This window comes from Dromaius novaehollandiae, chromosome 23 (genome assembly GCF_036370855.1).
Source record: "Dromaius novaehollandiae isolate bDroNov1 chromosome 23, bDroNov1.hap1, whole genome shotgun sequence".
Taxonomy (NCBI): Eukaryota; Metazoa; Chordata; class Aves; order Casuariiformes; family Dromaiidae; genus Dromaius; species Dromaius novaehollandiae.
In genome coordinates, this window is record NC_088120.1 from 11,167,681 (window position 1) to 11,191,846 (window position 24,166).

The 24,166-nt window shown below is 56.0% G+C and overlaps 1 protein-coding gene across 2 annotated transcripts in view; it reads right to left on the reverse strand.

The window, feature by feature from the left end:
* The window catches only part of YRDC (yrdC N6-threonylcarbamoyltransferase domain containing), a 43,196-nt gene that overhangs the window by 10,690 nt on the left and 8,340 nt on the right, over positions 1 to 24,166 (reverse strand). The gene's annotated exons all lie outside the window — the stretch shown is intronic.

The window sequence follows — 24,166 nt, forward strand, 5'->3', positions numbered from 1 at the left end:
AAGGGGACTTTCATCCTTGTTCAAACCCTTGGCAGCGGCGCTGTGTGAAGCACAAACCAGATCTCAAGGAAGGTGCTTACACACAATTAGTGGCTCTACCCTCCCAAGCAGAAGTTAGCCTTTTCCCTCGGGAGGCAGCCGGCAGCGAGACCTCCTGCTGCGGAGGCGGAGGCAGAGGCAGGCGGGACCCGCGCCAGGCCGCCGGTTCCCACACCGCCGGCAGCAGCAGACCAGCCCGGCGCTGCCGACGCAGCTCCCCGCTCCACGTCCTCCCGGCACCGGCTCTGCCCTGCACGCCGGGACGGCAGCGAGCGCTCCACTCGGACCCGGCAAGCCCGAGGCTTTGGAGGGCAAACAGCCGCCCGCCAAGGGGAGCGCAGCGCTCGGGGCCTACGGGAAAACCCTCCTTCGAAGGAGCTTGGGCCGCCGTTCGCAGCCCAGAAGGACGTGACGCTGAACACCAGAGGGGATCCTCTTACGATGCACCAATAAGACCTGAAAGACCCAGGTCTTCCTCCAGTGCAGCTGCCTCTAGCTGATGAGCTCCCTGCTCGTGGCAGAAATCGTCGTTGCCAGTCCTGAAGCGTGGCATTGCACTTTGTACAAGTGAATGCATCCCACACTGGGAACGTGCCCCCAGAGCATTTCCGAGCACTGCCCAGCTGCCTACAACCCCTCCACAACCGCCTGTAGCTGCATCTTCTTTAACCAGGTCCTTACTCTCCTTGCCGTTCTTGCTCTAACCTCAGTTTTCTTAATTTTAGCTAATAGTTTCCTCTATCTCACATTTTACTAAAATGCATGTAGTTTAGATCTCCTCCACTCCTGTTGTCTGGGAGGTACCTGCTTCGGTAACGACCTTGCCGCAGCACACACTGCCACGACCGCCTGCCAAGGACTCTGCTGTACGTTTTATCCCATTCTCCATTTACTTTTTTTTTTTTTTGGAGCTAGGTATGAAGCCTTGCACAACGCTAAGGTCGCAGCAAGGCAGCTTGTCCCGCCTGGCGCCAGCCCGCCAGCCCACGTCCCGCAGCAGCGGAGCGGCCTTTTCCAAACACGCCAGAGCTTACGAACCGCGGGAACAGAGCGCTCCAGGGTCCTTGGGCCGGAGCAGGGAAGCGAGGCCGCGCGCGCGTCCAGGCTGGCAGCCTCGGTGCTGCAGCCCAGACCTCATCCCCGCTGCCGGCAGCCCTGTCCCCTGCCCCACACCCCTGCCCCACACCCCTGCCCCACTGCGCGCCAGGCGCTCGGCCCACACCCAGCTGCCGGTCCTGCGCTTTCGCTTCCCGGCGGCTGCGCTCAGCGTCGGCTGCTCTCCGGGATTACTCACACGCCTGCAGAAAGGTTTAGCCTCCCCAGCCGCCTGCGCTGCTCCCGGTCCCGGAACGTGGAAAGACGCCTTCCGGCCCTTCCCGGCAGGAGGCACGAGGGGCGCTGCCTCCACTTTCCCTGGAAGCAAGCGTGATTAAGAGAGGGCCGCGGAGGGCCCCGAGCGCCGCTCTGAGCGCCCCAATCCCTGATCGCCCCCCACCTGCCCGCCGCAGGGACCCCGAGGCACCAATCCCAAAGCAGCAGGCAGAAGTCCTGCTCTTGCAGCTGGCCTAGGACTGCTTCGTGTTCTGTCTTCTCTTGCAACGCTCCGTTTCCAGCCTGGTAGCTGTTAACTCTCAAACCTGACCTTAGGCCTCGCTAAATACAATTTCGCTCGGTGTTACCGTAAGGCTGTTTGATGCTGGGAAGGCGGCTCAGCTGAGGCAAGGCAGAGCCGCACAGGGTCTCGGCGGGACCCGCACGCGCGCAGGCTGCGTCGCCAGCTGCCCGCGTTGGGCACGCCGCCTCCTCCAGCCGACCCAGCCCAGCACCTCGCAGCAGCAGCCCGGGCGCACGTCTGCCCCTCTGCCCCCCGCAGAACGAAGCGACGGGGGGACCCCGAGGAGGTTGCGGGGTGAGCAGCTGCTTCCAGCCCCCTCGGTCTCGGGACATGAGGCAACGGCGCGCGGGGAAGCAGCTCCGCGGACCCAGGCAGGGTCCGTGCCCAGCGCCGAGAGCCGAGAGCCGGGCAGCGGCCGAGGGAGCACGACGGAGCCGTGCAGAGCGACTTGAGCGCTGCTGGGGACAACAGCGATTTCCTGGGAGGAGGCAGCAAGAACAGAGCAACCAGTTGCCACATAGACTTCAGGGAGCAGCAAAGTAATTAAGTATTGACTGAGGCTGTCCTAAGTGAGCCCCGGATGCACATTACATTCTGCTTAACTCAATAATTACTGTATATATTATCCCTTTCCACATTCTGTCTTTATTAAGCTAAAAGGTCTGTAATTAGCTACGTGGCTTAAGTGTAAGATTTCAATTAATTCATATTATGAAATATAATTGCTTATTAGAGATAATGTTGCACGTTCCATAACACCAGAATCCCTTTGTAATATTTTAACCAAAATACAATAGTTTATGTCACAGTGGGTGACCAGAGGTTTTATTAATCAGACACTGGGATGCAAAACATCCTCCACACAGCCAAAATTAAACAACAAATCGGACCACTGAGCTGTGCTCGTATCTGCCAACCCACCTTCTCCGAGTCGTTTACCCTTTCAAAACCAACCGGGATAAGACTCTCGAGGCCCCTACAGCCACGGTCGTGCCTTCCACCGTCCTTCTGGGAAGGCTTCGTCCTCTGCGGACGAAGGTCTCCAACATCCACACACGTCCACCTTCCTGCCAAGCTTACAAAAACAACTGTTCCAGTAACAAGGGGACCTCCCAGGGACACGCTTCGGAGCCTCCTCCTGCCACTCCGTCTCCCCCGTCCTGCACACAAACAGGCTGCGCCCGCTGTGCAGGATGCACATCTGGACACGTGCACGCGTGGACGGGGCACACGCGCGGACAGATGTTCTGTGCTCACAGACACCAGCACCCACAGCCCGACACTTCTGCTGAGAGCCTGCAATCACCCACACAGGCCACACAAAAATGGGATCAACAGATGCCACCTCTCTAAACAGCCAGGAGATTTGCCTGCTGATGTTTTTAGACACACGCAGGGCTGCCAGCTCTGTGGCTCCAGGACAAAGACAGGAGTTTCGGAGCTGCACCTCTCCCGGGAGCACCCTTTCGCCACAGCAGAGTCCAGAAAACGTTTGCTACAAAACAGTCAGAAGGAGGTGAAGCAGACAGCCAACATGGTTTTTGTCACCCCTCCCAGCTCTCCTGGCATTCAAGGAATGTAATTTGCAGGGAACCTTTTTTGCTTAATGAGACTCGCTAGTAAATCTCACCTGAACTGGTGCCTTCACATCTGTTTGCAGCCACAGACTCACTTAGCTCGGAGGGCAGCAGCTCTCACACCGGTGACCCCAGCACCATCGTCCCACCGACCGCACTGTGGCCTGGTGTGTATAAGTGCATTTAACTGATGATTTAAGCTTTGATCCTGTTTAATTTAGACGTTAAAAGAGTTTTATCTCGGGACTTAATATTTTATTTATGAAGGTATGTCAACACAGCATATCAATTTAGCAGCTGTTGCTAGTTTACTATGAGACACTGTTTAAAACAGGACAATCTGTCTCGTTGTATAATGTCAATTCTGTGGCACTTACACAAATGCAAAATCACTACAACATTACAAAAATACAACAGCCACACTAGACACTTGGAGAAATACCTTGTAAACTGCACAATAAATTATTGACTTTATGGCACTTGATACTGAGTTAAAATGATAAACTAAAGTTTTTATCTGCAGAAAGCTGTTTCCATGGTGTTGAAGCAGCAGATGGTCTTTCCTGAAGATAAAGGACTTCGAAGCTCTGCCAGTGCAGAAAAGAACTGCAGATTTAACGCATGTATTGTAAAAATTTAAGAGGAGAGCAATCGATGGTACAACTGGACAGTGGCTGGCACAGCCCTGCATCACGGGTGCCAGCTCTCCCCAGCCCCAACTACCCTGAGCAGAGCAAGAACCGCCTGCACAGCACAGTGCCATTCAGGGGTGTCTTTAAAAGGCTATATTGACCCAATTAGCTGTTTATCAGGGATTCCTGGATACTTATTCGGGAGGGAAATACGAATAGTCCCAGTCTTCCCTTCATCCATGCTAACGGGCTGTTCTGGGCCCTGTTTTATGAGTCATTAATTCCTAATATATAGAAAACTGCATGATGGGCTTTCGATATGAATAGTTTACTGTATCAGAAACAATTCATGATCTAAATTACCAGCTATAAATCAATTTTTGAATGTTGACATATCTTTAATAATGATAAATGAAGAATTTATGGATGCTGCTAAAGTTCACATCAAGATTTTGATTTATGCACGTGCTGAGCTCAGGTGGAGCCGTCAGCCCCAGGGCCGGTACCTTCTCCCAGGCCGGGACACCAGCCCCACACCTCCCTCCTGCGCCGCAGGGCTGGAGAGCCCCACGGACCAGGGCGAAGCGACGGCAGCGGGGGCTGAGCTCCAGCAGCTTCTGCCTCCTTTGCCAGCTTCTGTCTTCCCTCTCACCTCCACGCTGCAGAAAACTGGGACAATGGAGGTTTTCTTTCTGCACAGTGAAAAATAACTTCTCCTTGTCCAAAATGCACCTTTCTCCATTTACGCTTCTCCCTGTGTCTCTAATTCTCCTGACTTCGCCAGCAAACACCTATTCTCAGCTCCCAGGAGGGCGTGTGGGTGGAGAGGTGACAGGGCTGTCGGAGCCGTGTCTGAGCATCAGCAGAAGCGGGGACGCTGCACCGGCGCAGGGCTGCCGTCAGGAGCTCCCACGCGAAACGAGAGCGGTCCGAGAGAGGAGAGAGAGACGAGGAAGGCTGAGAGACGAGAGGACACGGGGTGAACAAGGCCAACAGAGGCAGAAAAATGACCAGCCATCTGCGAGGCTGGAGATGGTCTTATTTTGAAACAGCACCATGTACGATGATAGCAGGAGCCCCAATATGAACCTCGCACAAACAAGGCGACCAAGCAAATACAGACACAGGCACAACACCCCTCTGTCAGCTCTACTGACCTGTTTACACTACCTGGTGCTTTAGGATGTATCTCCCTGATACGGGCTGCTGTTTCCATGCACATGTGCCAGAAAGGCCTGTTGGGCTGGCATGCTGCATTCCATTTGATTTCAATTTACTGTTGGAATTAAGCTGGTGTAAAACAGTATGAGAAGGGAAAAATCACCATGTCTGTTTAGAGAGCATAAAATAGGTACTTAACTGTTTGACCACTTAGATGGTGGGGTCCAAATCAATTTTTACCCAGTTACATTCTGCCACAATTACCGAGCTGAAAATAATGCTTGTTACGAGCAAACAGCAAGCAATAGATAACGTTCAGTGCTTGTCACTTCTCTCCTTCAGGCTCGTCTTCCACTGTTCTCCTCCCGATTCGCTCGCGCTCTGGGAGCACAACTCCAACAGCCACGACAGGCATCGGTGGGAGACATGACGCCCGATTCCGGACCGAACAGCGGGTTACAGGATGCTCATTCTCCCCCTCGAGCACAGCGGTCTGCTAGGAGTCAAACCAAGCACCTGCAGCCCCGGGGCTGCTGCGCCGGACCTGCACGCGCGCCAGAGGCTGACACCCCAGCAGCGCCCGCCGCCCGCCCGGGGCCGGGCCGGAGAAGCCCCCAGCCCCTTCCCCTCCCGGGCTGTCCACGCGCAGCAGCGCGGAGGATGGAGAAGGCCCTAACGCGCCCTGCGGGGAGTCCCAGCGCAGGGGGACAGAGCGGAGGGGCTGTGCTCGCCAGAAGGGTCGTAAACATCTCAAACAAAAATCAGGCTGGTAAAGCAACCGCCACTGACCTCCCTTCACCTGACCTATCTGGGACCTTGCTCCCCATCGCCTCCCTGGCTGGCTCCTCTGGGACAACGTGGCAGCGATCGCCCGCCGTCCTCTTTGGGAAGGGTCGTGCCTCTGACAGCCCCCCGCGCTCTCCCAGGAGCTGGCACCGCAGACGTGGCGTGGGAAAGGCTCCCCGGCCTTCCCGGCCTCGACACCGCGGCGAGCGGGCGACCGCCGGCCCCGCACACGGTTCACCCGGCCGCACACGCAGCACGCGGAGGAGTCAGCCTGGCTCCCGGCAAGCCGTTTCCAGCGGGGACCTCCCGAGAGGGTCAAGAAACCCTCAGCAGCTTAAGCCCCTGGTCCAGCTGTACGGTCGCCTCGATTAACGTTACACGTGCCGCAGAAAGGCAGGGCAGGACTCGAGGGCTGGGAATTAGCCTGCTCCCACCTGCAGCGAGGGCGAGAGCGAGGCCAGTGCTGCTGAAGCCCCCGCCCCTGCGCCCGGGCAGGCGGCCCCGGGCTCCGCGTCCAACCGCGTCGGCAGCAGGAGCTCAGGGAGCTGAAGCACGGAGCTGCGCGTCCCGAGCCAAGGCCGTGACAGCTCCCCAGCCAGCCACGGGAACATTAATTGCTAAGCAAGTAATTAGTGGCCACAAAATATAACCGATACAATTACACCGAGCTTTTCTTCCTCTTTCTGTCCAGAGCCTTGGCATTGAACAGTTTTATAATTAGATGACAAAACTGACAGGCAGCTCCAATGAAACAGCCCGTCCTCACGCTTTGCAGAGACTCCCCGAGTGTTCTGCACCAATAATTACTAATCAAGTTATTTCTTTCAGCATTAAAAAGAAGTTCCACAGGTAATTTGCCCTTAATAGCACGGGGCCAGGTCTGGCCAACAGCTGCAGACTCCAAAGGATCTCTGCGATTTCAGGTCTGTGCTCACAGATGCTGCCTGGAGCAACCCCCACGCCCCCAGCACGGGGCCCCCGAGCACGGGGCTCCCGGACGCCGCTCCTTGCCCCGGCCCCGCCGCACGAGGACGGTCACCGCGGGACAACCGCCAGCCCAGGACTGGCCCTGCCCAAAGCACGGCAGCCGCAGGCACCAAAGAAACACCAAGAACGGCTCGAGTCTGCTGCTTTTATTCTATACCTGAAGCAGGACTTCCGCACTAAGCAGCTGGGAGTAATTTAAAAATCTAGGTGACCTTCGCTTGGGTACATCCACCAAACTTCTTCGAAGCCGCTGGCTGATCTGCAAGCTGCCAGTCGGACCGCTGCCACCGCCGGGCCTCTCCCACAGCTGCGGGCAGGCACGGCCACGCCGCCGCAGCTCCCAAGGGCTCCCCGACCCCAGATTTGCAGCAGCGTCTGAGCAGAATCTGTCCCAGCCGCCCTTTGCTGGATCTACAGGAGGCTAGAAGTCTTCCGACATGTGAGAATGCCTCTGTTTCACTACATTCAGCCTAAAGGAGAACTGAACAAAATTACAGGTTTGTTAAACAGAAACAAACCCCAGCAGTGCAGGCTAATAATAACCTGCTCAGGATTCAGCCCCCGCAGTGCAATTCCAAATTGCGCTGAAGGCCGGTCACAGTATTTAACATTTTTATTAAACATCCGCTGCCATTAAAAGTGTTACCTGCACTATCACAGGTGTCACAGCAGACCGAGCGGTCCCGCGTCCCCGGAGCTGGGGACCTGCCGCCTCCCCGCACACCCGTGTTCCCGCGGCCCCGCGTGGGAAGCGCGGCCTGTTAACGGGAAAGTGCCCGGCGTCTCCCGGCTGTTTGCGGATTCTCAGCGCGCACGAACATGGTTCCCGTTGCCTCGCACCGCCTTTTCTCTTCAAGACTGAACTGCAGGACGATTTGTCCAGGGACAAGTCCAATCTCGGCTGAAAAAGCTCCAGAGCGGCTACCGCCCTCCCCGCGGCCGCAGAGCGCTCCACCAGCACGCAGCGGTGGCCCACGGCGAGCCGGACCGCGTCCGCCCGCAGCCCTGCCGGCGAGCCGCCCCCCCGCCCGGCCCTCGCCTTCGCGGCCGGCACCCCTTCCCCTTCCCCTTCCCCGACCGCAGCGCTCCAGATGTTTACACCGACGGTGCCGTTTGCGTCCTGTTCCAGCGGCACTGCAATGGTGTCATCCATCTGTATTTTCTAAGACTACTTGGAAAAAAAGCCCAAGAGTGTGTAATTTGTCATTATAATACAGACCTGAAGAACAGCTGAATAAACCACTAATATCGAACAAACAAACAAACAAAAACCCAATAATGGCTCCTATTGAGCCGAGACCCAAAGCTGATGGATGACCTGTAGCAACACAGGAGAATTATTTGTGAATTACTATTGATTTCCAAAATCAAAATGTAAATTTTGCCTCACAATTGAAGTAGCAGGGGAAGTTTTTGTTTTTAGAAAGGCTTTTCTCTCCCTGCAAGGTTTGGGGGTAAAAGGACATTCACTCTAGCCGAGCCCACATCACGCTGACTGCTGCAGAGGAAGCTGGTTAAACGCAGGATCCCAGACCTGGGGTCCGGCCTGGAGCTGAACATCTCGCGGAGTCCCTGGAGTCCTCCTAGCCGCTGAAACGCTGGCGCAGAGCATCCTAGAGAGCGGGGTGCAACACGGGACCAGGGCCTGAAGGCCTGGCACAGCTCCTGAGCAAGCCCTGCGAGCCCCCGCGGACCGGGGGCAGCACGAGCGCTCCTGCTCCCTCCTCGGATCGAGGCTGGCAGGAGGGTCCCAAGCCCTGGCTGCATCTCGGCCCTGGGCAGACGCCTGCATCCCTGCTGCTCGGCAGGACTTGGACGCGCTGCTCTGCGCCCAGCTGGCAAACGTCCCCCAGCCCGTCTGGCTCCTGCAGCCAGGCCGCCCTCTCGCACCCTTCGTCGGACCTCGGCTCTCTGCGGGCGCGGAGGACAACAGACCGGTGGCTTGTTACGGCGGGTACCCGGCCCTTATCTCCACGTCTCTTCCTGGGATCCAGACTGCTGCTCTGCAAGTCCTCTCTGTGATCGATCTGCTCTAAACCGCCCCAAAGCTGGTCAGGATTTTAAAACTCGCTGTCCGAACCAAGGCACCTGTGTTTTAGAGCTAAGTAGGTCCCCACCGAGGTTTCTGAAGGGCCAAGCACCTGCCTCTCTGCGGTGGCCCAGCGTGTGTCCCCGGCCCACAGTGTCACCCAGACATCAGCCCCTACCTGCAAGCGGGGAGCTCCGGAGCTCCCACCCTGCCCTCCACGCCCAGCTCAGCACTGAGGCACGAGCAAATGTCACCGCGAAACCTAAATCCATAGCGCTCTCCCAGAGCTGTTCCACGTCATTAGCAGAACATCTGCCACACTGCAAACAACACGGAGTTTTCAGCATTTCTCCCATCACTTATCGCTAATAGCATTAGTCTTACTTCTACGAGCAGCGAGTGCAGCAGAAGTCCAGAGCCCGCTAATGCCTGGCAAACTGCAAACGTTAGAAACAACCTCTCCCTGTCCCAGCACGGAGGAGCCACCGGTGCCGCGGAGGGCACCCGCCCGGCTCCGGAGAACAGGCAGCCCACGGCGGCAGTTCGCACATCAGCAGACGCCGGTGATATCTGCCATTTGTGCGGGCGCTTCTCCGTTTCCAGCAGCTCGGCATTCACAGAGCCCGCCTACGTCCCCAGCCTTTTATCATTATCTAACCCATGACAAACCTATTACAGCCCTGAAGATTGGAATTACTGCGATCCCAGGGAGATGCCCAGGAACTGGCCCAGAGATACAGCGCGTTTCACACAAGGCAGCAATAAATTACTGAAGGTCACCTATGATTTATCACTGCCTCCGATTCCAGACAGTGACACTGCTTCACCCAGGGAAGCAGCCGCCTGGGTGCCAGAGCATCTGCTCTGGTTGAGCCTCTTACAGCGATGCTTTTGCTTATTTTATTGCATTGGAAGCATCCCGCTCCCCGGGAGGACAGCGTCTGCGTGTTCGAGCGCAGCCTTTGCCACACGACGCTGGCCATCTACGTCCCATCCGCCGCGCACAGCGGCACTCGCGATTGCCGAGCCACCGTTGCGGGGAGCGGACGCACGGCAGAGCCCCACGCAGCCCCGCGCGGGACGGCTCTGCCCCGCCAGCCCCGCGGCCGTCCCGGGCCCGCGCTGTGGAGCGAGGAGCCTCGCGGGCCGCCCCGGGCCCAGCGCGCTGCCCCGTCGTGCACGGGGGCGGCCGGGGCGGCCTCCACGGCGGCTCACGGCCCCCGCGACAGGCGCGACCCTGCCGCCAACGCTCCCGGGGCCCCGCGCGGGGGGACGAGACCCCGCTGAGGGCACTTCCACGGCCTCTGGTCCCCGCCGCTTGCCCCAGGTCCTGCCTCGCCAAGAGGCCGGGAGAGTCCGAGCAGCCAGGGAGGAGCCGAGGGCGCCCTGCAGAAAGACCCCGCCAGCCCACGCTGACAACTGCAGCCTCCAACTTTCATGAGCCAGAAAAATAACTACCAGCAACTTTCGGAAGTAAATAAATAAATAGTTGGAGACCCGAGCTGTTTGAATTATTAATGGTCAGTTCAATGTTCAGACACCTTGGTCATTACTGCCAAGAATATTTGATGCAAATAAAACCCTTTGCCTATCGTGCTGCCAACAGAAGGAATCCAACATGTATATTAAACCAGCTGCCTTCAGGTGCAAAGAAGTTATTTGAAAAATGAGCTCAGAAGCTGGTGAATCCCCCAGCGCATCCATAGCACAGGCTGGGTCATTATCACCAGAACGGAGCAATCACACGTGCAAAGGAGGGAGCTGTGCCTGGGGCCGGGCACAGCTGGGGCACCCGTGGGACCCCCGAGGCAGTGAGGGACCCAGGGAAATCAAGAACTGCTCAAATATTCTATTGCAAGCGTGCGGAGAGGAGACGGATTGCTCCAGCACAGGGAAGTGCTCCTGGCTGGGACAGGCCAGACAACAGCACATTGCGTGAAGTCCGCCCCAGCCAGTGCCCCGAGCCCGGGAGAGCTGCAGGAAGACACAGCACGTACCTAGCTCCAGCCCGGTGATCGCCCAGACTCAGCCCCAGCAGAGACGCGAGTCTGCCGTGCTTGCAAACGTGCCAGGAACGGCTGCAGGTGACGGGCACTGCCGGGGAGAGAAGACTGCTCAGCAGCGTGCCATTTTCTTCTTCAGAGAGCTTTAAGTTGTTAAGAAATTAAAGGCAGCTCTGCCTGGGCATGGCTTTTGTCCCAGCGTGAAGGTCTGGGGCACCAGGCTGGCATCTCGGAGACGCGCCGCTGGGGCCCGTCTCCAGGCTCGAGCCGCTCTGATTAGGCACAATTAGACGAGGGGGCAGCGAAACCCCGAGGAGAGCGTCTGCCTTTGACGAGAGGCGCTCGGCAGGGCACCTGCTGCCGACACCAGCGGGAAGGGCTGAAGTGGCACTTCTACGAGTGCAGCACGAAACTCCACCCTCGCTGCAAAGACAGCAAGGACAGACGCTTCTTAACGAGTCCCCCCTCTGCCGTCACCCAGTTAATTGGGCGGGGGGACATCGGCAAGGCCAGGGTTACCCCAGGCTTGAAAAGCAGGGGTCTCCTCTGCAAACCGCCTTCCAGCCCTCAAAACTACCAGCCCGCAGCACAGTCACCCTGCAAGACCGTCGGCAGCAGGTCTCAGGACCCCTCAGGCACAAGGGCCACCTGCCAAAGGCGCGGAGGCTCCCCGGGACGCCTGGCTGCGCCTGTCAGCCGGAGCCGGCCGAGCAGACCCCATCCTCCGAGGTCCCGGTGGGCCGGGCCGCTGCTGGCAGCGCTCCCGTGACGTCCGGCTGCCCCGAGGCAGGAGCGGGGGCTGCCCCGCCGCAGCAGCCTGCTCCCCAGCGGAGCCCTCTGCCAGGCCCCAGCACACGGACCCGTCCTGCTCTTACTCGCACGCGTGACGGAGACCGACCTGCCAGCACCGGCAGCGCCTGGCCTGCTCCTCACAGCTGGCTGGCGGCAGTGGCTGCGTTTCTTGATATTGCTTTCATCTCATCAGAGGTTGCTAGATTTAATTCCATGCACTTTGGTATAAAGTCAGGGTCCAATCCGGAAAGCAATTTGTGTCTCCCAGAGCAGGCAGTCGTAACGTTTCCCATTAAAATGTAAATTTGGCTAAGTTTTCTGGCATCTCTTTTCCTTCCTTAAGGTAAAAAGAATATGAACTTGTATTATTTTTTCCATCAATGTTATCTTCCTCTCAGTTTTGTGCTAAGTAAAAAAGCTGCCAGATATATACCTTCTGCAAATTAAATTTGAATCGAGTCTGACAGCACAACAGGGACCCAGATTACAAAGAGATGTGCTAGACTAATTGGAATCATTTCTAAAAGGTTATTCACAGAAGCGTTAACGGTGGAAGGCACGAGTGGAGCTCCGCGCGTAGCCCCTGCGCCCAAGGCTCGTTTCCGCCGGCCGGGCAGCCGCCCCCGGGAGCGGTGCCAGCGGGCTGCTGGACCGACCTGGCGACACCGCCCCGAGGGACGCGAGGGATGCCGATTTTAATTGTACTCGTTATCGTCATCCTCCAGCTGAGGACAAGCCTCCATCAGGCCAGGCACCGCCCAGACAGACCATCGCAACCCCCCGGCCCGCAAAGGGTGGGCCAAAGGGAAGTGCGGGCGCCGGACGGCTCCGGAGCCCAACCGCAGCCCAGCCCCGCGGCACGGCCGCTGCCAGCCACCCTCCGCGCGCGGCAGGCCGGCGGCAACGGGTCCAGGACCGTCCTGCAGCCCGACCTCTGCCGTCACGTCCCCGCAGCCGCCTCCTCCCTCGGGGCTGCTGGGGACGACGCCAGGCCCCTCAGCAGACCCCCCCAGCACCCGCACTACCGCGTGCTCTCCCCTCCGCCCTCAGCGGGGAGGGGAAGACGCGCCTTGTAACGAGCAAAGGAGTTCGGCCAAACATCCTCACAATAATTAAACCAACTGTCCTGCTCCCACTGTGGTTTTTAAAAGATGACCATTGACGATCAAAAGCAAAAATCCCCACAGACTCACCACCTCAGACACCTGCAGGCAGGAAAGTGGTCTCTTTCCCCCTCGGGGAGCTTATCAGGCTCTGAAGGGTACTTAAAGGACACAATTTAGACCAAGGGGAAAAAAATGAAAATTATCTTTTGATGGCCAGCTAGACAGAAACGAGCAGGGACCCGCGCTCCCTGCAGCGGGGCGCTCTGCCCAGAACGGCTGGGCACGGCTCGTCCAAGTCACGCTACAGAGGAACGGCTGTAGAATTAATATGGGAGCAGAGTGAATTAATTAATGTCTCCAGCTGCAGTTCTAGTGGGGATAATTTCAGGTGCAATGGTTTGAATGACATCGTTTCAGAGAAGAGTCTCATATTCTCCTGACTAATTTGAGGTTAACTAAATTTGTTTCTCACCAGGAGACAGCTCGTCAGCTCAGCCCACGATGACAGCTACGCAAGCGCTTGCGAGTTCCTGAAAAGAAAGAGACTCTTCTTATTTTTTGTCCCCAAGAAGAGGCCTCTGCAATATAGCAGGATGACGTTGTGCCAGACTCCGCTTCTCTACCAGAGTTCCCGCGGGAGACGCGATTCTTCGCACGACGGCGCTGAGCTGCTTCACGTGGCGCAGCCTGGGCCCTCGGAACACCCCGGGACGGAGGTGTCAGGCAGGACGGCTGCGGCCCGACCCAGCAGAAGCGCTCGGGTTCTCCCACCCGAACGTCAGCCCCGCAACGCTGCAGAAGGGCCGGCAAATGCCGATAACATTTTACGAGTAATTCAGCCAACCAGGAACTTCAAAGCAGAGGCGTTTCTGTGACTTGCCGCCTGATAGCCGCCTGCCCCACGGGAGCGGAGGACCCTCTCAGACCTCCCACCTGGCACCAGGCCCACGGCGCACTTCATGGACCTGCCTTCTCGGATCAGCCCGTTAGAAAGCCGCACAGCCTGGATGCCCATTTGGGCCCCATGAGTCACCGAGCTCGCGCAGGAATTCCCACGCTCCGCACGCGATGGGCCCAGGACGGACGCTGCCGTGGGATCTTGCTGCCACATCAGACACAGCCACAAGTTCTCACTTCCCTCAAAATCTTGTCAAAACAGGCCTTGGCTAACGGCAGTTTGTGTCACGGCATAATGAAGTAATTGCACTTGACAGAGCTGCAGCCAGCCCACTTCCTAGCTGCTTGTGAGCAGAGTTACTGGAGAACATCATTACAGACCCAGGGGAGAGCTGGCCCATGAATAAAAACTGACAGCTTCAGTGCAAAGAGGGGTCTGATTCAGTGCCTTCCCTGCCCTGGAGACCCCCCCACCAACAAGCGCACTTCCCCGCGAGCCCCCAAGGCCACCGAGTGTCCATGCAAACTTGGAGCTTCCCGCAGGGCTGCTCCGCAGAGAGCACGGTGCAGCCCAGAAAAGCACCGACCCTAGAAACCAGCACGGGGTTCAGACCGCCTGCGAACGAAGCCTCCGTCCCCTCAGCAGCAGTAAGTGAATTACCAGAATCAGCCATCATTAATTATGCAGAGAATCATTTGCTGGTGAAATTAAAAAAAAAAAAAAAAAAAAAGAGGATCTAATTTAATCAAAATATAATTAAATGAATAGTTAATTTAGCAGTTCCGCAGTGAAACCCCCTTGACCTCTGGAGCTATCTTCCCTGCAAGCACCGGCTGCGCCTCGCTGAAGCTCCTCCACGGAGCTCCTCCGTGGGCACCCCCAGAGCACCCTGCTCCCAGGCCGCGGGGGCAGTCCCTGCTCTCCGACCCTGCTGTAAACCAGCCGGGAGGCTGGTGAACCAGTGTGCCCAGTGCTGTAGGCTGGCTCGTGGCAGCAGGTCCTCAAATCAGCTGCCCAGCTGATGGAAGAGAGTCTGCAAACACAGGAAGGGAAGGAAGAGGGACAGGACTTTTTTGCAGTGTGGAGAAGGTTAAAATTGCTTCCCTATGCAAAGAACGTGCCATCCACCTGAGCAGGCTGTTCTTCCATCAAAGGAGATGAGCAATTGCTCTCCTCAAGTCATAAAACTGAACTGTCTGGTGCTCCTGGTTGGCAGGGAATTTATCTGCGGCAGCTCTCGCTTTCTCCAGGTCATCCCTGCCGCCCGCCGACCGGAGCTATCCATTATCCGCGCCCAGCGTGCCCTCCCGGCTGACGAGCGGCGAGGCTCAGGGAACACGCTGCACACTGCTGCCTGGGGAGGGACCGCGGCAGCGCCGGGCCCAGGAGCCCCCGTGGCCGCCGGACCCCGAGCGGCAGCGCGGACCAACGACGCGGTACCGGGAGCAGCGGCCCAGCCCCACCGAGCGGGTGAGCGCGGGAGCCACGAGGCGCTGGCCCACGGCACATCCCAACAGACAGGCGACGACACTGCTCCACGGCTAGAGTATTTTACCGCAGTTCCTTCACGGGAGAATCCGAGCTTTTGTGTGCTCTTATCTCACCGGCAACCGCAGAACCGCTCGCAGACACTCACTGTGCTGCGCACACTCTTCAGTCTAGCACAAGGACATGCTGCACTTGGGCTGTGCTTTTGTTTGCTGCTTGTCAGAAAGGCCAGGCAAAAAGAGGTGTAACCAGTAAAAGGCAGCAGCACAGGCAACCAACATGTGTTCTGCAAGCTGCCAACTCGCAAGAAGGCAGCAACGGCAGTGTAAACAGATATGCACAGGCTGCAGGTTGAGAGGAAGCTGGTTTTTGGAAAAGCCCCCTGCAATCTCCAGAGACATACTCAGAGGAGCATTAAACAGCAGCCTACTCTCGAGACAGCAAAGTCCTGGCTCAGAGATGCAAAGCGGGTGTGAGAGAGGCAGCACACGCTGAGGACAGACTCAGGCAGTCTCATGAGCGCCCCTTCCCCTGGGCTGGTTCGCAGCCCTTTGCTGTTACAAGCAGACTCTTCTGCAGCAAACACAAGGGCTCAGCATCCCCCTCTACCTACAAAAATGGCCTAAATGGACAGGATCAACTCTCTTGACTGTAACCACAGGCAGTGAAAAATCCTTACGCTGAGCCTCAAGCATCTGGCAAGGCGGACTGTGCTCCATCTGGAACCATTTCCCCATGCACTGGACTATCTCCTAGTCAAGGCATTATGAGAAAATAAATCAGGGGGAGATTAACATAAATATTGTTTGAAAGATTTAATCAGCTACAAATTGTAATGTTATGTTTCCAGCTTAATTAGCCCAAGCCTGGTTGTCTTTGCTCTGTATTATGGAGTAGACTGAGGGCATTTAGCAGCAGCACTGCAGAGTTGTTTGTGATGATGGAGGAAACCTCTCCCGGCTGGTGCCAGCAGATGCTTTGGACAGCAGGCTCCCCGGGTGAGGCCGCTTTGGGCTGGGAGAGCGGTGCTTTGGTGGCTTCCCATAGCATCTCGGGACAAGGAGGATGCTGGAGCCTCGCAGGCACGTGCCTGCTACATCTGCCAAAGCAGAACTTACTGCTTTGCCTTCATCGGTGTCCGTGTCTCGAGAGGGAAAGAGCCCTTGTGGCACGCAGGCGGTACTCGTGAGCCTCTCCCAGACACAGACCCTCGCCTCTGCCCAGGCAGCTGCGCCAGGCCTCGGCTCGGCCCTTCTCTCCTGGGGCAGGGTCACCTCTCGGTAAAGCGTCACCCACGTTTTCAGGGCTGTAGCAACAGCCAGACGGAGCCAGCTGGCCGGCACACCCGAGGAGGTGCTCTGAGCCAGGACTATTTGCTAAACACCTCCGTCCCAGTTTGAAATGCGTAACGTGGACAAAGCCATCTTTGGCTAGCTAGTGGAGGCGGGCAAGCAGCACTGCTTAGATCTCTTGCCGGCAAACACCTGCACACAGCAGTCCCAGACTTGCCCCAACTAAAGTCTGACCCACCAGCCCCTACCTGTGCTGCTGACGTACCTGAGCTACCGGCAGAGACAGGCTTTGGCTTTCCTGCCTGTTAACACGTGCCCACAGCTAACACGTCTGCACCCACTAGCTCTTTTCCCTGCGATAAGCAGGGATATGTAATGTAACACAGCTGCATAGCCCATCCAGTCAATCAGTTTTGCATCATTTAAGGATTTCAAATAACTCATGCAGACAGCATGCAGCACTCTGCTGCAGGAGCACACTGTCACACCATTTCTGAGCTGTGCTCCAAGCAGCCTTCCACGGCACGGCCTGCTCTGCCCAGCCATTATCGCGACCGACCTGTAAGGGACGGTACTGTGGACCAGCGGTGGCCACAGGGAACACGAGGAGGGTGATCTGGATGTTGACGTAGTCTTCTGCCAAGCAGCAATGAGCACCTCCTCCATTTACCTGCATTTTCTGCAGCTGGAGGAAAGATGCGTCTAACAGTACTGGACTGCACACAGGCAAGGCAGGCACCAGGAACTGCATGGGCGCTGCTCGCGGCTGCAGCAGCGCCTGAGCGGGTCTGCATCTCCCAGCTCCAGCCTGCAGCAGATGCCAGTCCCCTCTCTCCGCCCAGGATCTTAGAGGCACAAGCAATGGCCCCTACTCCCCTTAAAGGGAGTATGAGCATGCTCCCAGCAAAAGCACCTCCTTTCTACCACAGGGCTCTTCCAGACAGGGCCACGCAGGGCAGAGCAGCTTCCTATCCTGTTCTGCGGATAAACGCGCAGGTCAGTTTTGCCAAAGACTTCCAGACCGTCCCATCGAAGATAGGACCCAGGGTACATCGGCCCCGGCAGACCGTGCCTGCACCGTGGCACTGTAAAGCCATGCACGTTCACTCAGACCTGTGGAGCTTGAGGAAGGACGCAGAGTGAATCTAGTCCCAATTATAGCTACAGATGGCCAGAAATACATTAAAAATATTTAAAATGCTATTAAAAAAAAACCATGCTGTTCCTAAAATAATTAAATACATTCCCTAAGGCACCTAGCAGTAACAAGAGTCATTCCCAGGCTGCTCTAATTTACATCCTGCTTCCCACAGCACTCCAAAGCATAACCAAAAAGCCACAATAAAGGGTGCTCCAACTACATCTGCTGTCAAAAATGCTCAATACATCCACTGCTGCCACCAACAGCTGCAGAAGATAAAAAAGGGTTATGAAAAGCCACAGGCCTCTAACCGTCAACTGCAGCAGTAAGAATCACAGTGGAATCACTCAATAAACATTGCTAGATAAGATCACAGGTGAGAAGCAAGGCTTACCCAGAAACTTCCTGACTGCCAGAAGAACTGATTACTCAGCCAAGACTTCCAGACACAAACCCCTGACAATATTTTTTCCCAACATCTTCAGCAGGGACACAAAGGGTCAGGCACTCAGCAGCTTCACCTCTGACATCAACACGGACTAAGCCTGCCTAAGCCTAGGTCCTTACTCCTTCAAATCATTGCTATGTGAGTTTGAACTGGCTCTGCTAATGAGGCTCTAAAGATGCATTTTTATTTAGAGGTCAAGCACTAATTAAAATGCAAACCATGTCTTTCCTGCTCTGAGTACTCACGCCAATGTGATTTCAACAAGGGCTGCAAACAGAAGAGCCACCCTGAATCCGTGCTGCTCCTGTGAAGTAGTTTACGAAAGAGTTTATAGTTCCACCCACAAGATCTAAATAGGCATCTCTGCACTCCAGCAGAATCTATTTGCCTAATCAGCATGTGCTAACTGGTGATGACTGCATTTTCACGATGCATCTCACCTGACAGCTTGCAACATCCCAAACACGTACCACGCTGGCTATTGCTGTCGGTCCCGATTCCAGATCCCCGACTGCCGCGCACACAACAGTTCCTGGCATTGGGTCTTTGCAGAGAGTCACCCAGCACAGCAGCAGGGTCCCCTCCTGGGGAGCTCCCCATTTACCACGCTGGCAGCTACAGCAAGCTCTCCCGCAGCGGCAGCACCTCCAACGTGCTGGGCAGCCAGGGCAGGCACCCGCTGCTCTGGAGCCGCTCCCTTGGCAGACCGTGCAACCCCACGGAGCAGGCAGCACTCGAGCTGCTGCCGCAGACTTTGCTCCTGGCACTTCCTCCCGGGCAGAGGCTGCCCCGCTGCGTGTGCCGCGCCGAGCAGGCGGCACTGCCCAGCCGCTCTCAGAGCGGGTGAAACACCAGCGAACCGGAGGCAGAGGCCAACCAGGGGCAGAGGGCTGCCTGCCTCCGCAGTCCCGCCTGACCTGAGAGCCAGCGTGGATGTGATGGGACACCAGCCCTGTAGATCGGACAGCTCTTCCCAAAAACCCGTGAACCTATCTGAGGTCTCATACTGCTGTGTGTTACTGCTGCCGAATTTCTCTGGCCAGGCAGGCGTATTTCACTCCTGGTGCTGACTCGCACCTCTGCTGCCCGTTCAGACACTTTAAACTTAACCGAAGAGGAAGCGTCATGCACTGGTGACTTATGCCTTGCCTGCTGTAGCCATCAGGGATCAAACGACCTCCATCCTCCCAAGAACGCCTATCTGGGATCCTGGCGAGAGCACACGCAATTACGCTGCATCCTTGGGTTTCACGGGAAGCTGCTGAGCTGCTCCCCAGTGAGGAGCAGTCTTTTCTCACACCCCAGTCCCCTCCACCCCTACGTCTGCCTGGGTTTGCTCCGTGCTGGCGCTTTCCAGAAGTGCTGACAGTGCCCAAATGCTGACACAACCACGGTCACATTAACTGGTACCACGTACATCACTGTAACAGCTACAGCGGCCTGCAGACACCCAGAAGCCGGAGGAAAGAAGTGATTTACAACGCCTGCATTTCCTGCAAAGGAACAAGGTCACCAGCCACTTCACCCATGCCTGACACGCAGCTCATCCTCTTCACGCTGGTGGCACAAATAAAGCTGTCACTTGCAGGGACACTGAACACCAACAGCTTGGAGTGAGCCAAAAATAGAGGCACCAGCTGAGATGCCGATATGTTCCCCGAGTTCTCTGCTCACCAAGGCGGCTAGCAAAGGCCGTGCCAGGTTGTGCCAGAGATACGAGCCAGGACTGAGGCCCCGAGGCCCCAAAGAGTAGAGAGCAAAGCCAGCCCCATTCAAGCAAGGCCGCTCTGCCTCGTGGCATTGCCTCAGCTTCTCAAAGACCACGGGCTCCCCAGCCGGCAGCACGGGGACAGCAGCCCTTCCCGGCTGCGAGGGCATCGCGTGGGTCTGCAGCTCTGTTTCAGAGCCTTCAAGGGGAGGCAGAAACCCCGCACCAGGGATTCACCCTCGGCGCAGCTCCCGAGGGGCCTGCTGGCCCCTGCTGCTGCCCTGCTCATCCCGGTGCAGCTCCCACGGCTCCGCTTGCTCCGGCCGGCTCCATCCGCAGCGCGGCAGGGCTGTGAGGCTCTGCATTGTGCCTGCTCCCGTACGGAGGTCAGGAGCACAGCTGCACCCTGGTTATTGATGGTGCAAGATTAGCTTATCTGAACAGGGAAATACATCACCAGAAAAACAGGAAACATTTGGAAAGTGGATGGCGGGTGTGAGAGTGATGAATGAGTGCTGGAGAAGCTTGGCAAAGATCAGTGAATAGCTGATGAGCTGAGGAACGGGGCGGGGGGAGCAGCAAACTTGCTATGCAAATGCAGAGAGCAGCAGAATCAGTAGGGAAATTGCTCACTAAGGTGAGATGTTATAGCGAGTGCCTGAAAAGCCTTCACAAAAAACTGCCTATCAGCATTGCGGGGACAGTCCCGGAGGGGACAGGGCCCCAGGCAGGCGGACAAAAGGGAAGTGATCCCTCTTTTCCTTCCCTCTGTCCTCCAGACAGAAGGCCTCTGCAGTACAGAACATCTGATTTGGAAAGACAAGATAAGAGCAAAGGCTCGGGGAAAGGGAAGCACTCAGAGACCCCTCGCACACATGCTTTGCAAATGGCAGTAATTCACACAGCCTGGTACTTCTGGGCTTTCACAGCAGAGGCTCCACAGACAGGCAATTTCTATGAAGACATCATTTTGGGGTCAGCTCTGTGCATATTACAGTCCATTAGCAGCGACTGAGACAGCTGCTCATGAGCAATAAAGATACATAACAATTCCATGACACTCGGACACTGGAAAACATCATGCCAGCGTGGAGTTTGCGTGCACCACGCACAGGCAGAACAGCACCATCCCCATCCCGCTCCCCCTGGAGCCGGCCGCCCGGCAGCCAAGCAGCGCTGCACGAAGGCGGCCATCCGCGCCATCGGAGCCAGCCCCTGCCAGCGGGGCCCTGCGCAGCCTCCCCTTCTGAACGCGTTCCAGCGAGGGAGCAGGCAGGCAGCCTGCGCGGGTGCCTGCTCCAACGCTCCCTGCGGTGGCCTAGCACTATCTAGCGGTCAGAGACGAAGCTCTGGAGGCTGGGCCACGCTGCAAGCAGAAAGCAGCCGGTACAGCCCCGCTCACAGAGCTGCTACGACAAACCCGTGCGGACGGACGCATCGGATGAAGCCAGCGGGAAGGTCATTTAGGATGACAGTCATCTCCAGCAATGCAGCAGTGAAAAGTGCCCTGGATCAATATTTGGGAGGTTGCATTTCTGGGCCTTCTGCAACACAGGGTAGTTGGACAACTGCAACACAGATGGGCTCGGGGATGGGACTCCGAAAAAAAAAAAATCCATCCCACAGCCCCTTACAATACTGCTGGAACACCAAATTACAGAGGAATGAGGAGACCTGACTGGGCAACATCACCACTCTACCTTGTTAGATGTGACCATCAGTCCTGAATATCCTAACTTGCACATCATGTGCCCTCTGCCCATTGCTTCCTGAATATTTTGTATACAGATGGTTTTACCCTGCCTTTAGCTCCTTCCCCTGCCAGTTCATAAATTAAATGTCATAGGCAGTATCCAAAGGCACAGAAGAAGAGTGACAGCAAATTCATTGGTCTGCAGATTTCCATCCAGTGCCCTTGTCCCTGGCCCCAGACACAGAACACAGACAGCTCTTCCCACCCCCCTGGAGCATCCGACCCGCTGCAGTCAGAGCTCTCCAAGCAGCCTGCAGGTAGCTATTTGACAGAAAATGACAGCAGCTACTTGTGGGATGATGGGCTGAACAGAGCAATTTAAAACCGTCCATCTAAAAGCAGTTATATTTAGCCCTACTGTCTCCCTCTCTGCAGCTGGTTCTTAGTAGCTCTAGTTTGCTCAGATGCAAGGATTCTCCAGCTGGAAGGTCACACACACAGTTACATACTTTGCATGAGCAAATGAAAGAAATGACTCAGGGAAAAAAAAAAAAGAACACATCACAACCAACATCCTGAGCAAGCTGGCTCAGCATGACACACTGCACCCACAACTGGCAGGCATGAAATTAGATTAAAAAGCATCCGCATCTCGAGCAGATGACAGCAAGTCAGAGGCACAGGGGGAAATGAAGTGCGCCAAGTCACTGAAGAAGCCCAGGCAGATGTGAGCTGATGAATAAACACACAGGCACACCAACCCCAAGCATGAATCGGGCCTCCAAAATGATAATGCCAGCCTTAAACAGACTTGAAAGTAAATGGTGGAAGCAGGAGGCATTATTTGCCTTATAGTTTCTAAGCTATTAAAGTACTCTTGCCCCATGGTTTCCAATCTCTCCCTGCAATCGGGAGTAAAATAGTAAAATAAAGCCGCACTTCTAACTAAATAAATCCAGAAACTGGATAGCTGAGACTGGATGCCTCTCTCCAGACCTCCGAGCGCAGCATTTGTGCGCTATTTACACACAGACACCAAGTACTTCTGGAGCGAAGTCCATGCATGCAGAGTTCAGACTCCAGCAGCACTTGTGCCCCATGCCCAAATAAGACAGAGGACAAAGATGAGGTTCTGCATTTTACAAAATAACTGCTTGTCTGAGCAAGGGGAAACTTCTTGCTGGTCTGACAAAACTGGCTCTGGGCTGCTCACAGCAGTCACATAATGGCGATGCACGAAAGGCAGCAGGGACTAGGAACCGAAGTAACTGCTTCAAACGAAAGGATGCTGGTACCCCGGCAAGGCAGAAGCAGGCCTCACCCCCGATCAGGGTCAGTCTATAACCAGCAGAGAGAAGTCGGGCAGAAACCAGGGACTTCCATGGGAACAAGTTCAGCTCTACTGTCGTGATCTGTGGACAAGCAGTTGGCAATAATGAAAGGAAGTACAGCATTTCTCTAAATCGCCTTGAGAGGTCACTGTCGCAGGAGAATCACAGCAGCAAATACTGGGGCTGTATTATTAAATGTCTCTGGCAAACCCTCGTGGCACTAGTTTCAGCAATTTTAGAGGCCAAAACATACCCAGGACAACACAGTAGCACACGGGATCACAGCAGGGCTGGCCAAGCATTCTAGCTGCAGTCCCAGCACACCGGCCAGGACAAGACAACAGTCCCGACACCCCTTACCACCGGCCATCCTACCAAAACCACGCTGCAAACCAGGACCCAGCACATACAGCAGACCGGGAGCCTGCCACAGGGGCACAAACTGCTGCAGCCGCCCTTGCCCGGTACGGTTCCCTGAGCCTGCGGGTCGGTAACATGTGTCAGGAGACAGCAAAGCCTGCAGAGAAAAAGGATCAGTGAGGAGCAATTGCTGGAGGGATGCCTGAGAGAGCAAATGCATACACCATGCTCGTGTATGGCCAGAAAACAAAATGTCCCAGCACAGACAAGACCACACCAGTCTTCTGCAAGTGCATGTAGGATGGAGGGTGACAGCGGTGTCCAGGTTAACACCACTACGCAAGTCACTAGTCTTAGCTGGTTTGTTCTAGATGACGCTTCAGTGTTGTCTAAAACACGAGGCTGTGCCTTGGAGTCCAAGGGACTATCTGTGGGAGACCTGCTGGCTTTGCCAAAACCCCTTTTGGGCACGCGCAGTATGCCATAGTTCAGGCAGACACGGTCACTGGTTTGTTTTTCCTATTTTTAAATAACATGCAGTCCCAAGACTATACATCAAGTGCTACAGATAATTCTTGTGCACATCTAACCCAGCCAAAAACCGCAAACTTCTGAAAGGCAAACTCCCAGCAGTTTCTACAGCTCACTCCTGCTCACCCGCGCGCCTGCTCTCCCTAAAGGGCTCGAGTCTGCACGGGCGGCTGTTGTGAGCAAAGCGCCAGAAGGCTCCAGCGCCGCGGGGCGGCACCGGCCTCAGCTAAGCAAAACAACGGCGGCCCCAAACCTGCCGGGGAGCCACGAAAGCCTGTTCCCGATTTGCAGGCAATTTGTTCCCTCGACAGGTTTATCTCATTACTGGGTTTCCATTTAGCAGGAGTTTTATCGCCTGTAACATTTGTGCGTAACAGATTCACCCAATTAAAATGTTCTTCCCTTTAACGGCTCAGATAGTCACATTTCAGTGTTTGCTGGAGCGTGTTTTCCTTTCCTTGAGTAAGTTTAATCCTTCAGCAGCCATTTGTTTCAAGTGCTTCACTCGGGAACCAAGTGCAGACAGAAGTCGGTGTCTTTTCCCAGCAT